A 7,802-nucleotide genomic window follows, 5' to 3' on the forward strand; every position below is an offset into this window, starting at 1 on the left:
GCACGGTGGCGCAGTTAGTAGAGCTGCTGCCTCTCAGCGAGCAGGTTCTTGGTTCAAACCCCGGTCCAGGGGTCTTTCTGGGTGGAGTTTGCATGTTCTCTCCGTGCTGCGTGGGTTTCCTCCCACAGACCAAAAACATGCATGTTAGGCTGATTGGTAACTCTAAATTGTCCCTAGGTGTGAGTGAGAGAGTGAATGGTTGTTTGTCTCGTTTGTCTCTTTGTGTCCCTGTGATGGACTTGCGACCCGTCCAGGGTGTCCCCCGCCCCTCGCACAGTGATTGCTGGACATGGGCACCGGCGACCCCCGTGACCCAAAATGGAATAAGTGGGTAAAGATAATGGATGGATGGAAGTTTGACTAGACAGTATTTAACTAGAGTTGATGACCAACGGGAGTGGAACTGATCAGAGCCTGTTCCTTTGTGTCTAATGCTTCTTTTTTCAGGCAGACAATTTTACTTAAATGTGTTTACTGCAGTTAAAATGACACATTGGTTTGTGTTAAGTAAAAACTTTCAAAAGCATAATCATTCCTCTTTCGTGTTTTGCTTAATGGCCTTTAACTCTGCAGGTCATTGCTGAAATTCTGATGCACAGAATCACAAGTCCAAGCGTGAACTGTGTCACAGAGTAAACACAATAAAAACATGTATTATCTGCAGCATTTTTCATTAAAATGACACAACACTATTGATGTATTACAGAAAATATACATACAAGCACACTTAATGATATTGTAGACCATTGCATTAGGTAATACATTCGGCAAGTACTTACTTTAACTTAAAACATTAATGTGGTACTTCTACTTTTACTAGAACACATTTTGTCTGTTTATTTGTACTTTTACTTAAGTACAGTGTTTGAGTACTTTCTCTACCACAAGCCGTTTCCTGTTGAAGCATCTGTCAGTTTTCTAAATGTAGCCGTTGTTCCTGACTGCAGCTCACTCGTGTCCTGAACCTAAAGTCCTGTCATAACCGTGGAAACTCACATCGTTAAAGGCGATACCACGACATTTCCCAACGTTCTCCCCCGTGCACTGAGAACAGCACGCAAGAGCTAAAACGCATCACGCAATCCTCCGTTCTGCTCACACACTCCCCTGACATCTTGTTAATTCTACTCAGGACCAGTATCAGACACCGAATTCACCGTGTCCCTCTGCCTGCAACATTTCCTGTGACACACACACACAAATATAGAAGGTGTGTGTGATAATACGTCTTCAGCTGTTATTCAAGCAGTAGCATAATGCAGTTCTGACTCGCTGACAGCAGATGACACCCAGCGGTGTGCCGAAGCTGGGCAGCTAGTTAAAGCAACGAGACGGCCTGTAACTCAACGTGAGTCACCTCGGCCCCGCTGATGCATTCAAAGCCTGCCCTGCAGAAGTTTCTGATTTGTGCCCAGAACTCCTAATTTCCCCAGACGAGAAGCTCTACGAGCTGGAAGTTTCACTATTTGACTGAAAGCTGTTTATTTATCTTCACTAAATGTACAACTGAGCATAAAAAAGGAATAAAATCTGTCCCTGGAGCCTCTTTCCGGCACGTACTGCTTTCCATTAATCTCGTGAAAACTTAACGTGGTTCTGTGATTATCTGAGTAACCCGCCTGATGTTGTTCAACGAGATTTCACCGTGGAAGTCTGGCAGCTTAGAAACACCAGCATGGCAATAACTCTGTTCTTCTTCCACACATGGAGCTAAAATCTGGTGGTGTATTAGCTGAGAAACTTGTAACTGTTTTACAAATTTATTTCCCGTAAGTCAGAAACGGGTGGATTGCTCTGTTCGGGTCGAGGGTGAGGTTCTGCCTCAACTGGAGGAGTTTAAGTATTTTGGGGTTTTGTTCAGGAGTGAGGGAAGAATGGAGCGTGAAATTGACAGACGGATTGGTTCAGCATCTGCAGTATTGCAGACTCTGTGCTGGTCCGTTGTAGTGAAGAGGGAGCTGAGCTGTGAGGAGAAGCTCGCTGTCGGTCTACGTTCCTACTACCTGTGGTCACGAACTCTAGGCAGTGATTGGAATAATTCAGTTCAGTTTATTTATATAGCACCAAATTACAACAAACTTGTCTCAGGGCACTGAACAGAAACATCCGCATACATAGAAAAGCCAATTAGTAAAAGTTCTCTAAGGAAGCAGCAGACTCATTGAATCTTCACTTCGTCACAGTCTCTCATCCTGAGTGAGCACAGTGGCAACAGTGGAAAGGAAAAACTCCCGTTAAAAAGGAAGAAACCTCCAACAGAACCAAGCTCAGGACAAGCAGCTATCTGCTTCAACCGGCTGGGTTGGAGAGGACAGGAAGGAGGAACAGATACACAATGGCAGGTCCAGATGTAGGTGCAGGTGTACCTGAAAGACAAAACACATGTTAGAATAGAAAAAGATAATTACAAATACAAAACAGGTTGAGCAGAGTAAGTAGAGACCGTAGCAGAGTGAAGAAATGTGGTCCGTTTAGCAGTCTAAGACTATAGCAGCATAACTATGGGACTGCTAAGGAAACCCAACTATAGGATTTATCAAAAAGGAAAGTCTTAAGCCCAGTCTTTAAACTGAACAATGTGTCGGCCTCACAGACAGAAACTGGAAGTTGGTTCCACAAGAGAGGAGCCTGATAACTGAAAGATCTTCCTCCATTCTGCTTTTGGAAACTCTAGGAACGAATGAGATCGTGGATACAGGGGGTTGAAATGAGTTTCCTCTGCAGGGTAGCTGGACTCTGCCTCAGAGACAAAGTGAGAAGTTTAGTTAACAGAAGAGATGAAGTAGAACAGATGCACCTCCACATCGAAAGGAGCAAGTTAAAGTGGCTCGGGCATCTGGTAAGGATGCTTCCACCTCCCTTGGGAGGTGGTTCAGGCATGTCCGACTGGGAGGAGACCCTGGGAAAGACCCAGGACACGCTGGAGTTGGCCTGGGAACACCTTGGAGTCCTCCCAAAGGAGCTGGGAGAGGTGGCTGTAGACAGAGATGTCTGAACCTCCCAGCTCAAGCTGCTGCCCCCGAGACCTGACTTTGGAACAAGCAGAAGATGATGGATGGATGGATGGATGGAGGCCAAGATGGTGTAGAGGCAGGGCTGCCAACCCGGGACCCGAAAGTCCCAGGTTGAATTCCCAGTGATTTCACATCTCGTGGTGTCTCTGAGCAGGACACCTTATCCTCAAAATGCTCCCCAGGCAACTTCAATAACTGCCCACTGCTCCACCTGGTGGTGGATGGGTTAAATGCAGTGATCCAATTTCACCATTGTATGGGAACATACGATGATGACAATACATATTATTATTATTTATTATTAGTATTATTATTGTTATTATTATTATGGACGGATAGATGGATGGATGGATATTTCCCTTCAAAAAACATTGCAAAACAAGGACTTCACCTCAATTATGTTCTTTATATAATACTCTAAAAATGGCCTCAAGTACTTTGAAATAATTAACTCATACCCAATAATAACTGGGTTACATGTAATGATTTTACTGTCTGTATAGGTTGAGTATTGAAAAGAAGGCTAACATGCATGCTGTTAACTCGTGCAGCTTTGAAAACATGTTTTCTCCTCTAACTACCATGATTTTAGACTTTGTTTATCGGAAACAACGACTCATGTTCTTGCTTGGTGGCTCTCATGAAGCAGATTGTTGGTTTTAGCAGCTAAATAAAAATGGCAATAGGCATTCAGAGCTGGAATCAGAGCTCTGAGGAGGTTTTCAGCGTTTGATTGCTGGACTCCTTCCACACCGTCTCCTACATGCCAGTTTGAGACCGTAAAGGCTGTTGCTGCGCTGCAGTTGGTCTCGGGGAGATACGGGGCCTCTGACGGTAAAAATAAAGTGTTTGACCAGAGTTGACACATTTTGGCTGATTCTCAGAAGACGGCAGAAACAATCCTGACATGCATAAAAACAGGGCCAAGTTTACAGAATTATAGGAAGCTACTGTATGTGTCCCTGAAAAGGCTGTCATGTTTTTTTTTAGGGTCACGTGAAGGAGATATTAAATATAAACCATTTTATGATTAAGGGGACAAGAAGAGAGGTGAGCGATGATCTGAGGGAAAGAATAGGAGATGGTTATCAGATCCAGGAAAACTGCTTTGTGAGAAATTAATAAATGTACTTTCTGCATCGTGAGGAGTGAAGTCCACAGGTAGGAAATCCCAAATTCCAAACAAAGATCAGGTGAGGAGCTGGAAGGAGGAGGTCAACATTAAGAGCAGCGAGGTCCGGCAGTATGAGCGCCAGGGCTGAGGTGGGAAATGCTGCCACGGGACGGGTAGAGAGCACACAGGCGGTCATGATGAGACGTCTCCTGAAACAAAACACAAGAAGAAAACGTGTTGTTCATGCAAACACGCTCAGGCGGTTGTATGCCAAAATCACCGTGGGACATTTACCGGTTCAACGAAGAACCCTGACACAGCTCAGCCTTAAGTAGGTTGGACTGTGATCAGCTGTTCTGGCTGACAGCTGCTTCAGGTTCTGTCGGCCCAGCACCGCCCCAGAACGCCCTCTCACAACTCGCCCTATAATTGATGGTGGTTAGTGAGGAAAACTAAACAGACTGAAATCCTCACAAAGACAAATGTTAAAATAATTAAAACGTCCATATTTTAGGTTCTACTTAGCTTGAACCCTTTTTCAAGTTTAGCAAATGGCCGAGCATTTCTTAAAGAAATGCATATCGCCCGTCTTCTTTGAAGCCACAGTTTTATCTTCTGTTGAGAAATGATGGGGGCGTAGCTGTTTTTAGTCAAACCTTAATAATGTTACAAGAGATTTTATGAAATACTCTGAGATATCGCCCTCAGAGCATGTGTTGAGGATGACCCTCAGGTACTACCACATCTATTTTAGCTCAATCTTTGTAAAATTGACTGAGTTATTTCTGTGTTGACTAAGTTTGATTGGTTATTGTGGCCATCTTGTATCCAGTTGCCGTACACCCAGTGGTCTGACTAAAATATGAATTTTTTTTTTACACAAACTTCTTTAATTGGGTGGTATGTGCTCCTTTAAGGAATGCTCCCTGCTTAATTAACGCCCGTTTCTAAGTTCAGGAACCAGACCTTGTTCAGGATCCAGTATGAACATGTTGCCCTGACAGAAGTGGGCAGAGCGTCAGGTTCTGGAGGCGTTTGAATACATTAACACCCGTGAGTTTGACATTTGAGCGTGCAGACATGTGAAGAGCAGAGCAGTCACAGCACACTCCGGTTCTACCTAACTGCATTTATCTGACCCGGCTCACAGAGAAAAAAAATCCACACGGGCTAAATAAGACCTTTTCTGTGCCAGCAGCTAATGGTCAAATACATTTTTACCACAATTATATTAACCCTGAAGGACATTTGGAAACAGTTCACAAGAAAAAAAACACATGGACTGGGATTAAAACCATATTTTTATAAAATTTAAAGATGCACATTATATAAACATGTCATCAGTATAAGCAAAATCGGCACCGATCGGCCCTTCATGCTGGAGGTTTGGATTAAAATCATCTTATGTTGATAAACGAGAGGTCAGACCTTGAAAATAATAAAATGGTTCATATAATGCAAGAACTTACATGAAGGGTTGTTGCTTGGAGTGGGTGTTGAGGTTTCACTCCCAGCTACTACCACACCAGTTTTCTGTACATGGGACTGAGTTATAACTTTTTTTTCCTAAGGTCTGTTGGCTGAGGCAGTCTCAGCTCTTACACGATCAATTAGCGCTCAAAGTGTAAGTTAGCATTGTCAGCTATTACCTGTCACAAAGACTGAACACGAACAACACAGGGAGGCAGGTTCAGTGCTTTTATTTACAGTGAATAAATCACAGGAAGTTACCAGGGGCGCAAGGAGAAGGGTCAGCACTGAGTTCAGCAGGGATGGTTTTAATTAGACTGTCTTCTGGTTCTTACTGGTCAGTGCATGATGTTGGAGAATCACCAAATATCCTGGTTGTCCAGCGTGGGAAGTAGTCACTAGTGGGCAAGTGGTTGGAGTGCAAGGAAGATAGCTGAAGAGGTCACAAGGAGGCTTCCAGAATTTCACAAGGAGTCCAACAACAGGCAGATCTACAGAAAACATAAACTTAAATAAATAAATAAACTTAGGTCACTACAATAGAAGCACAAATCATTGGCAGGTAATGCTCCAGTGTCGAAGGAGAGTCATCAGATGCCTTGTTTACGCTGGGTGTCTCATCAAGGAGATTGGTGTCAGGTGAGGTATTTTGGCGCCATCTAGTGACCTCAGGGAAGAGGTGAACCTGGAACTCCCCCGTTACCACACCAGGATTGAGCTAAATAAAACTGGTTGAGTTGTAGCCATTTTAATGTTTGCAAAGTTTGCAGCCATCTCGAATTGGGTCGACTCCAAAGATTAAACAATCGTAGATCTATATATAAATGAATAACTTTTAAAAGTTTAATTAAATCTTTAATCTGTTCATCAGATCGTGATATTTTGCAACAAAAGAATTGCTCCACTTCACCTTTTTGCTGTAAAAATTAAAAGATCATTCTTTACACAAGTTATTCCCACAAAACTGTTACATCCGTTTGCTTTTTGTTGGTTTTACAATAAAAACTGTTACCTGGTTCATTTTTAACTAACATTCTTATTTTCAGCTCATTTTAATACATTCAGATCTAAATTTAAAATTACTATTTCAACCTAATTAAAGTTATGCTGTGAGGATCTGTGATGTTTGTGTGTACTTGTGGTTATTATTGTTGAACTGAGTCTGTCTTTCCTGGGATTCCAGTTTCTCGTGTCGCTCTCCTCACGTAGTCCAGCTCCTGCCTCTGTCACCTGTTGTCCTTCCCCAGGTGTTTGTGATTATCCTCTCGTTAGTGTCCTCATATATTCTGCGCCTCCTTGTTGTTCCCATCCGTGGATTGTCCTGTAAGGCATCATGCTCCTGCCCCACCGTGTCTTCTCATCATTTATGTAAATGTTGCTGCCACGTCAGCCCTTTTTGTTTTTATTAATAAATGATCCTTATTTTAGTCTCGAGTTCCCGAGTCCTGTCTGCAACCTGGGTTCAACCACACTACAGAACATGACACGTGCAGATTCAGACTCTCAGTAATTATTAATCAGAATGAACCTTTATTGTCATTGCACAGAAGCACAATGAAATTACATTTCAGTACAGCCGTCCAAAGAAAACATGGGTAGACGGGAATGCCTGAGGCTGCAGCCTCGTGTGAAGCTGCCTTTTTCATTTAGATAAGGAAAAGGCAAAACATAAGGAAAGAGGAGCTATAAAAAAAAATAAGAAAAAGCAACATACTGGTGAGATAAAGACATATAAAAGGTTCACAGGACAAAGAGCAGAGCAGGGATGGAGCAAGAGGGAAAAGTGTCCGCCTTCACCAAGAGCAAGAAGGAAAAAAAAACGATCTGTTAAAATACATTTAGTACAGAACAATGTTTGATTGCATTCACATATAATCAAATAAAAGTGTTACAACACTGAAATGTGACAAAGTTGCAAAGTGTAATTCAAGACAGGATTTTATGTAAAAGCACGTGAAACATTTAACGTAGACTGTTACCTGAAAATAAAAATATTTTAAAAACAAAAAAGACATAAAAAAGATTAAATTTTGATTCAAAGCATCAAAACAGAATTTGATATGAAGACAAACAGGAACTAATTTGTCTGATTCATTAGGAGACAAAAGGTTCCCCATATCTATCTATCTATCTATCTATCTATCTATCTATCTATCTATCTATCTATCTATCTATCTATCCATCTATCCATCTATCCATCTATC

This window comes from Nematolebias whitei, chromosome 4, assembly GCF_014905685.2.
Source record: "Nematolebias whitei isolate Nwh7 chromosome 4, NemWhi1, whole genome shotgun sequence".
Lineage (NCBI taxonomy): Eukaryota > Metazoa > Chordata > Actinopteri > Cyprinodontiformes > Rivulidae > Nematolebias > Nematolebias whitei.